Below are 9,196 nucleotides of genomic sequence, written 5' to 3' on the forward strand. Positions count from 1 at the left end.
ATATGCAAGATTGCTCATCTTCAAACAAGGAGGACGCGAGTCCATGTCAGCCTAGTGGGTAACTCTGCCAGCCCCTTGACAGGGCCCGGTGACCTAACTGACAAGGGGCTCGCTTTGGCTCTCGGCGGCTTGTTCTCGGTGCCTTGTTGTCCCCCCCCCCCCGAGCGAGACCACCCAAAACGAAACCAATATCAAAATGCAAAGTCACACGACCCCAAAAACTTTTAATGGCATCCCAAACCAGAGCCTGATTACCGCAGGGCACAGGTCCCCTATTCTTAGATTTCAGAGGGGCCCAAAATCTCCTTAATTTATCATGCTAATTAAAAATAAATAATGGTTTCACTCAGAATTGAGAGTACAATGATGTCATTGATATTTTCGCAAAAGCGAAGACAAGGAAAAAATATCTTTATTTGTTGATAAAAATTCCCCTTACATCACTTTGCTTCTCACTGCCTCACATATATGTGATTTAAAGTACGTGGATGGGGGTTAAGAATTACGAAAACGCGTTTCAGTTTCGTAAAGTTGGCAGATTGCAGAAATCTATAGATTCAAATTATGATAAATGTTTGGGGCAGAGCCCGATCATTCTGATATTGGACATGAAGCTCATTTGTATTTCAGGGCCCCCCTAGGGCCCGACTAAAGATTTTTGAAGACACTGGGCATGAAATTCATTTTGTCCCCCTCCCCCCGCGCATCAGACTTCGGCCCATTTCGGCTTATTATAATAAATATTTCGATACTTCCGTATTAACACAACCATGCTAAATTTAGTGGTAACTTCATATCACAACGTTTAAAAAGTAGAAGAGATATAGTATACGATAATAATATGAAATGGGGTTAAACTTTGCTAGTTTACCATCAATATCAAAGGTATTTATGATATAGCTTTTAATAGTAAATACAGACTCAACTTGGAGTCACTTTGAGATTTGCACAAGGATCTATTTTTTAAATGGACATTTTCCAGTTTTGATTTTGCCACTTTATCCCTTTGCTTCTCACTGCCTCATATGCACTCTCAGTTCAATAAAGTAATTATTTTAAAACATCGATTAAACACAGGCCATAATTTTTACTTAAATACTGCAGTGCTAAGCACAAAAGTCGTATCTGCACTTTTTATCAAAATTGAGTTACTGTCACCATGTGGTTCTTTTTGTCACATATTTCACCTATCTAAAATGTTTTACGGTAATATGACAATGGGAAATATTTTTTTTTAAAAAAAAGTTAGATTTAAATCAAGCACATGGACGCGCAGAACTTTAAACTGCAATTTCTCGTTTTGAACTGAGCTGCAGATGCATACAACTTTTGCGTTTAGCATGGTAGTATAGCTCTGTGCATGGTCGCCCTTAAGAGGAGGGGGCCCCTATCCCACCTTTGTCTCCCTAGGTACTGGCACAGCCAATTTCTTAAATAAAGTTTGAGCATAAATATAATTCAAAACATTTCATCGTAGTGAATGAAACTAATTAAAACCTTAACTTTTTAGAATGACAACGATTTTTTTTATATATTGCTTGGGGGGGGGGGGGAGCGCCGACCAAAATGACAAAGGGGCCTGCCTTGGCTCTCGGCGGTCCCGTTTAATTTAATGCCTCGAAACATAAATTTTCTTAGTCCAACTCTAAAAATTACATTTATATATGGGTTTCCAAGACTCCCTGCTCTCGAATAATTGGCAAAGTCAGTCCTGTCATTTCAAATTTCTCTGGGAGGTTTTAGAACTCAACGCAAACTATGTCGAAAAAAAAAAAAAAAAAAAAAAGAAAAAAAAAAAAAACACGCGACCATTTTTGTAAAAATTCATTAATTTTAATCTAGACAGAGGGGCAATGGTCCCTAATGAACCTCCTAATTGTCGGGCCTGCTGCAAGGCATTAAAACTATCTTCCCTTTACTAGCACTTCAAATCATATTTGCTCGTCCATTAAATAAAGTAATTAATTCAAAAATAATTTTGATATAATGTACAAAATGTATATGTAGGCATAAAAATCTTTTGATATTCAGTGCACAGGGGCGTGCACAGAAATTTTGGGCCCCGTTTCAAATGACTTATACGGGCTCTTCTCCATACTGTTTGCCCCTACGTTCCTAGAAAGAATTTCACCCCTCATATTGACAATCTCGGGCCCTCTTCAGGCTCGAACCGAGGCCAATAGGCGCCCCCCCCCCCGTGCACTTCCCTGCCCCAGCAACATGAATTTCAATCTTTAAAAGCAATCCTCTTATCCTCTTGCTCACCTCAAATCGTATATGAACTACAATTTAACTACAAAGTAAAACCGGATAAAAAAAAATGCATTATGCGTCATTCGGCAATGCATAACTCGGAATGTCTACATTATTATAACGTACACTTTCCGAGATAGAAAATAAGAAGTAAAAAAAATGTAGCGAAAAAAACAATGTTAATGAACACCCAGCCCCCAATCATAATTTGTAAAATATCCTCAAACAATTTAAAAAACAATTGCGAGAAAAAAAAAATGTGAAAAGTAATGGATAAAATGTATTTAAGAATCTAAACAACAACGCAATTTTATTATATAGACGACCCCCGCGCATCGACTCAGAATTAATACCTACAAACAGCAATGCAACAATGCAACACGTGGAACGTTGCATACGAAAAACGAAGATTTTCCCTTTCCCCAAGATTCTGTGCTTGGCAAAGAAAAAAGTGATAAACTGCCAATTATAGTAACCGTCACACTTCCGTCGCCCGTGACAATAGCTTATTTTGGTTACTTACTGCCACGGGCTTTCCGTGTCAATAGGCGCAGCCTTTCAACACAGCTGACTGACAGAGGACAGAACTACCTGGAGTGCGAACGCATTAGGTATGTTCGCATAGAATAACCGGACCGGTTAATCTCTGCAGTTAACCTCGGACGACTGGTGGAGGATACATGCTCTGCGAACTCACACCGTTGGGGGGGGGGGGGGGGGGGAGAAGGGACACCTGCTGGCCCGAGGAGCCTGAAAGGGGCCCATTGTTTTTGAAACGAGGCGTAAAATATAGGGGTAAACAATATGAAGGGGAGCCCGGAAAAGTCATGTGTGCCGGATCCCAAAATTTCTGCGCACGTCCCTGATCAATTAAATTGAAAATAAATTAGCATCTTAACTTTTTGCCCCCCTCATGGGACGGTCTTAGGAAGTTTGGGCGCCGTCAATTGGTCGCCGAGCACATTTGGGCCCTCTGTTCCCGATACCCAATATGCCCGCCGCCCAATCTTCCCATTTCGCTCTTGGAGGTGCTGTCGCCACGGCAAATGTCCCCTTGAAATCCCCCTTTTTTAAAGCTGTTGATTGGTTGATTGAATCACGTTATCATTAGCTATCACGTGATCAACCAACCTGTAGCGACCGGTTATTATATAATAATTATATAATAAATTATTATATAATAATAAATATACTATTTTTGTATGCATACAATTGAAAAGAAACTAAGAAACACATCCTTACTAATGCGAAAGTGACTTTGTTTGTTTGTTACCTTTTCACTCCTTAACTACCCAACCGATCATAATGAAATTTCGTATACACGTTTTCTCATGAGTGTCGGGGTGAACATAGGGTACCTTTCATTTAGAAGAAAATTATTCCATGATTTGTATTCCAATTTAAAGAAAATCATAAATTTGCGAATATCTCATCGAAAAAAAAATCATATTTGATCCATTTTTGCAGCATGTTAAAGCTTTTTAAAAGCTGCTCAAAGTGAACTTTACTCGAAGTTCGAGGGATTGTTGGAATTCGCAACTCCAACGAACTATAGGAGGCACTGAAGTCACTGTCTAATGGCGGACTTAAAAACTAAAACAAACGCACATGGTAACGAAGAAAATGCTAAAAGTGTTGTGATTTTTGTTCGTACGTATGATTTTTTTGGTTTATTCTTTTTAAATTAATTTTCAAAGTCTTGTGGATATTCTGGCCCACGTAGAAAGAAATGAGAATTCAAGAAGCATTACTAAACATCAAAGATTAATGCAAACTACGTAGTTCGTAGTTCTAAGCAGCCATTTCCACGATGTTGAATTCGATATTCATCAATTCTTGATAAAACTAAATAATAATTGTGGCCTGACAAGAATAACAATTAATGCTAGAAAATTCAATATGACATTACAAATTGTTATCGAAAGAAGATGATACTTTTTTGCCTTGCTTGGCTAGCGCTTATTGTTTTCCATTTGTAGCTGAGTTATTTCTCTCGAATTCCCGAATCGGTTAATTTAAAAATTTTCTGTTTCGATTTTTCTAATTTCTGAGTTACGATTTAATTGTGCAACGTTATGCAAATCATCAACAAAATTCTCACGGATATATGGTGGTAGTTTTCTTTTCAGTTGATTGACCATTATTTCTTTTCACTTATCGAATTCTGTAATCTTACTACCATTTTATTCCACTCATGATAAAATTAAAAATGGTTTAACTAAAAACGCGAAATCTCGCCGATGCTACTTTGCTCGCACTATACTAAAACTATAACCCTAAACAAATTTGGCGAAACCTTTCAGCTGAGAATAAAAGGAATAAAGTAAATTCTTTCTCGGTTATTCATTATGTTCCACGATAATATATTCAAGAAAATATTTTGCATACTGTCCATTCCAACTAAATGCTGCTGTAAAATATGGTAAGTTTAATTAATTTAAGATGAAAAAAAACCCTATATTCTTACAAAATCATACAAAACAATAAATTTTTTTACCTTGCCTAACTTTACCCAAGTTTGTTAATCCAGAATTTTCGCTTTCATTAATTATTAAGGAAATAATGAAAACTAACATTATTTTGAGAAGCTCGAGAATACTACTAAGGGACGAATTAATTTCTGTAGCTGAAAGCAAACTAAGACACATCGATTGCGTTAATAAATACTCAGAACAAACTGCCTGTGTTTACGTCAACAGACACACGTGGAACGCAACGTGGCAATGTTTTAGTTTCATTTGCAGTTTTGTAAATCACCGCAAGGTAGCGTATTCGAGCGCTGGAGTTCCGAATACCCCCTAATTTGGCATTTTAAGTTGATTTCATAACCTAAAATCAGGCTTATATTGATTTTTAGACTTTCTTTCCAAGTGTTTTTACCACGACGACGAGAAGTATCACAAGGAAGGCTTACCGCCTAATTCACCGTTAACCTAACCAAAACGCCTTTAACCACGCGGTTCGTTAACTCGGGGTTGAGATTTTAACCACGAGGTGAAATTTCCAGTATTCACCGGCGAAAAAGACCCCGGAGTTTCCCAACTTCGTGGTTTTTCAACTTTGCGAGCACACCACGCATCCTATTGGTCAACAGTGATCACATGATTTTCTACGTTTTTTGTTTACATTCTGGACGACCGTTCGCCGTTGCTGTTTCATTCCGTGCTGCGAGAGGAAGATAGCATTTGCTCTCTTTGATTTGAAAAAAATAAATGAACACAGTTCATTACCAAACAAAATAAAGAATATAATCTCAAGATTTTCTTAAATTAAAGTCAGAGGCGTAAGTAAAAACGTGGAGCTAAATTTGAGTAGCCAATTGTGTTAACAAATGTATTACTTCTATTATTTCTTTGAATCTACGCATACACAATTACAGATGTAATTTAAACTTATTATAAAGCTTCGGAGGGGGGGGGGGGAGATGGGTAGTGACCAATTTTCAGTTTATTTTCCTAAGCCAATAATCTTTTTCTTCAAATAATGAAGGTAGCTATTCTTTTTAATCTAGGCTGTATTGATACTAATAACGTAGTTAATTTTAATCTGCTTATCTGTTTTGATTAAAGAAACTAAATTTTTAGTGACGAATCATTTTATTCCAATAAAAGAAGTGTTATATCTGACTAAAAATGTTACTTAAACCTCTTTCATGCCAGGAGCTCTCTAGTAATAATAAGTTGAGATAAAACAAGTTCAATATAGATACATTTTTTTTTTTTTTTTTAGTTTTTATTAATCAATTTAATAAGAAATAATAGAGGACATTTTTAATGGTTTTCTTTTCATGGCTTATAAATGTGCAACAAAGAACTTTTTTACTGCCTCATAAACATGAAAAAAAGCATTTTTTGGCTTAAAATTCAGTTTTACTCACATTTTCTATGAATATTCAAAACTAATAATTAAGTGCCCCCCCCCCCCCCCGAGACATTATAACATCACAGACACGTTTCAGCATGGTATGTACTTGGCTGGTCCGTATAGTTTTAAGTTCAATATATCTTAACCATAAGCCAATAATGGCCGAAATTAGCTTCTCCATCACTATGCAGTCTTACTTGGCCGTTTTTTAATGCAGCCCATAAATTTTCTTTCTGATTCAAGTTCTGTGAATTCCTGGACCAGTCCAATACAGTAAGTTTGTTTTTTTAGCACATATTGTTAATTTGCTTCAAAATGGCATAGTGCGCTGTCTTTCGGAAAAAGCAACTTCCTTTACACCATAGTTTAGACAATTGATTTCAATCGAAAAATGCTTTAGCATTTTTCAGGACAGTATAACTTTGTAATTGGAATAATTAATTATTCCTTCTACAATAACAAGAGATTTAGTCTCCCAAACACAGAAACAACCCCGAAACATCTTTTCGGCAGGGGTACCCACCTAGGAGGGGTCATAGCACAGACTGTGCCATTGAAATTTTTAGGGGCATTTCTCTTTTTAAGGGGGGGGGGGGCTTTTGCTTTTAGGAAGGGGAATCTTTGCAATATTTAGGTGGAGTGCACCCTTGCTCTTAGGCAGGGTAGGCCCCCTGTTTTGGGGTAGATACTTGGGTTCTTTTTTGCTCCTTCTCACATACTTGGATTTAAATCCCTGAATCACAAAATCTGTTTCGTCAGAAAAAAAAGAAACTATGTTTTGTATTTCAATGCCCATTTTAACCTTTTTTTCTTTATAACAGACATGAGAAAATGTTTCTTGTACTGTTAACATCCTCTCCGCCAGTGTTCTAACAGCCTGTATCGCATTGTTGAAGGTGCAATATTGACACCAGCTCCCTCCGCGCCCCTGGGAAGTTCAAAACTAGTTCGAGGATTTATAACACTTAATGTAAAATTTTGTCGTCACAAGTCGAAGTTTGTCCCTTTGAGTTGCATTTTCTAGTGCAATTGACTCTAGCATTTCCTGTTGTCTGAAACTGCTTTCATATCCTCCCGACACTTTCTGTATTCTCTCCACAGATTTTACTTATTGAGCAATCACGATTGCTTATTGCTTTCATTTGACTGTTTTTGGCGTTCCTATCATTTTATTTTCTCACCTCCACCCTCTGCAGCACCACCGTCGACCGGCTCCTCTAGCGAAAACCGCCTCCAGGTTGCATCCATATCCTACACACACACGCATACATCAAAACTACACAAACACGCATACATACACACACACACACACATACACACAACTACCCACACATTCATGCCTGCACACAGACACAAACACATATCCCCCCCCACACACATTCATACACACAACTACCCACACACTTATGACAGCACACAGACACATACACATACCCCCCCACACACACATACAAACACACACGCCTACATACACACACTCACGATTGCGAAAACATAATTTGAATTCAAAATGTCAAAATTCAATTTTTTTTTTTCTCTAACGTCATTTGTTTTTTAAGTGCAATCCCTTTGTCACATGTTTCTAAGCTGATATCCATGAGGCTAAAAATTACCCCCACATCAAGCGAGATATTGTCAGTTTTTCACGAGAAGGCACTTCACCATGCCACCTTGAACGCTGAGTTCCATTTTACTCAGGGGTGATCGGTACGCAATCCACTTGTTCTAAAGGAGACAACCAGACAGCTTAACTTGGGTGTGCATTTTAATGCGCAAAAATGTCTTATACATCACTTGCCTGTTGTCATTTCAGTTATTCTTAAGTTTTAAAAACCGCTGCTTTTACAACAAAATGCTGTGATCCGAACATACCTTCTGCCGAAAACAGCGAAATAGAACCACCATGTGACAAGGGAGGAGTCAAGTGCCTTCTTGTGAAAAACGGACAATACCAACATTGCGGAATACCTACCTTCTAGAGAATTTAAAGATCTGCTACTTACCAGGTGAATAGGAACACCTACTACTTTGATAATAACTACCATTTGAACTCTGCTAATTTGGAGTACTTCTTCATAAACTTACACATGATAAAAAGAAAAAATAACTTTTCTCAAATGCCACAATTCTGTAATTGCACGACTTGCAATTTTTACAATGACTTTACTTTCAAACATAATCAAAGTACAATAAAAAAAAATAAGATTTTTTTAGTTTTTGACAGGGCTGCGGAGATGGAGGTTAAAAATTCCAAGAGTTGAAGTCGCATTCTCCCTCAAAAACCTGCAACTCTGGCAGTGCTAGTGGAGTCTAACTGATTTTGGAGAAAAGAAGTCAGAGTCTAATGCTCTTCTGTAATTTTCCCTCCAATTCCACAGCCGTGGTCTTTGAGGCACTTGAATTAAGTTTCATATTAAGTCAATACATTAATTTTTATAAAAGGAAACCATTATTTCTGTGCACTTTTTTATTCGGTATTGCACTGAATGTAAAACAAGAATGAAGCATGCACTCAAGTGCAAATGAATTTAAAAAAAAAAAATATTTTGCACTTACTTTCCCTATTAAAAGTAGAAAAATAAATTATGCTATACTGAAAGTTTACTTTCATGACAATATTTATAACTAAAAAAAAAACTTATTTAATTCACTATTTCAATGGATATCTGAAGCATAAACAGCAATAGTGTACACTTTTAATAATTTTTAAATGGAATGTTTTAATCTGTTACACAATATCTTTCACATTTGAACACATTGAAATATCAATTAACAAGTAAAGATATACCTAATGTTTTGACAAACTATTTTCATCAATGACTTTTTATTCAGTTCATTCACAGTTGAATTTAATTTGATTTTTTAAATCACTTTATACAAACCATGATTTTAATTTAATTAAGCCGTTTTAAATCATTTCAAATGCTAAGCAACAAAAGTACATTAAAATAGTGAAGAACTCATTTAAATTGGACACCTTATTATTGAATTAATGATACCACTGTATAATTTATAGTTAGTAAATATAATTTTAACTGACGATCAGTTTTTTTTTGTTGTGTCTTGTGTATAAAATAAC

The sequence above is a fragment of the Uloborus diversus genome, unplaced genomic scaffold, assembly GCF_026930045.1.
Source record: "Uloborus diversus isolate 005 unplaced genomic scaffold, Udiv.v.3.1 scaffold_387, whole genome shotgun sequence".
Classification (NCBI taxonomy): domain Eukaryota; kingdom Metazoa; phylum Arthropoda; class Arachnida; order Araneae; family Uloboridae; genus Uloborus; species Uloborus diversus.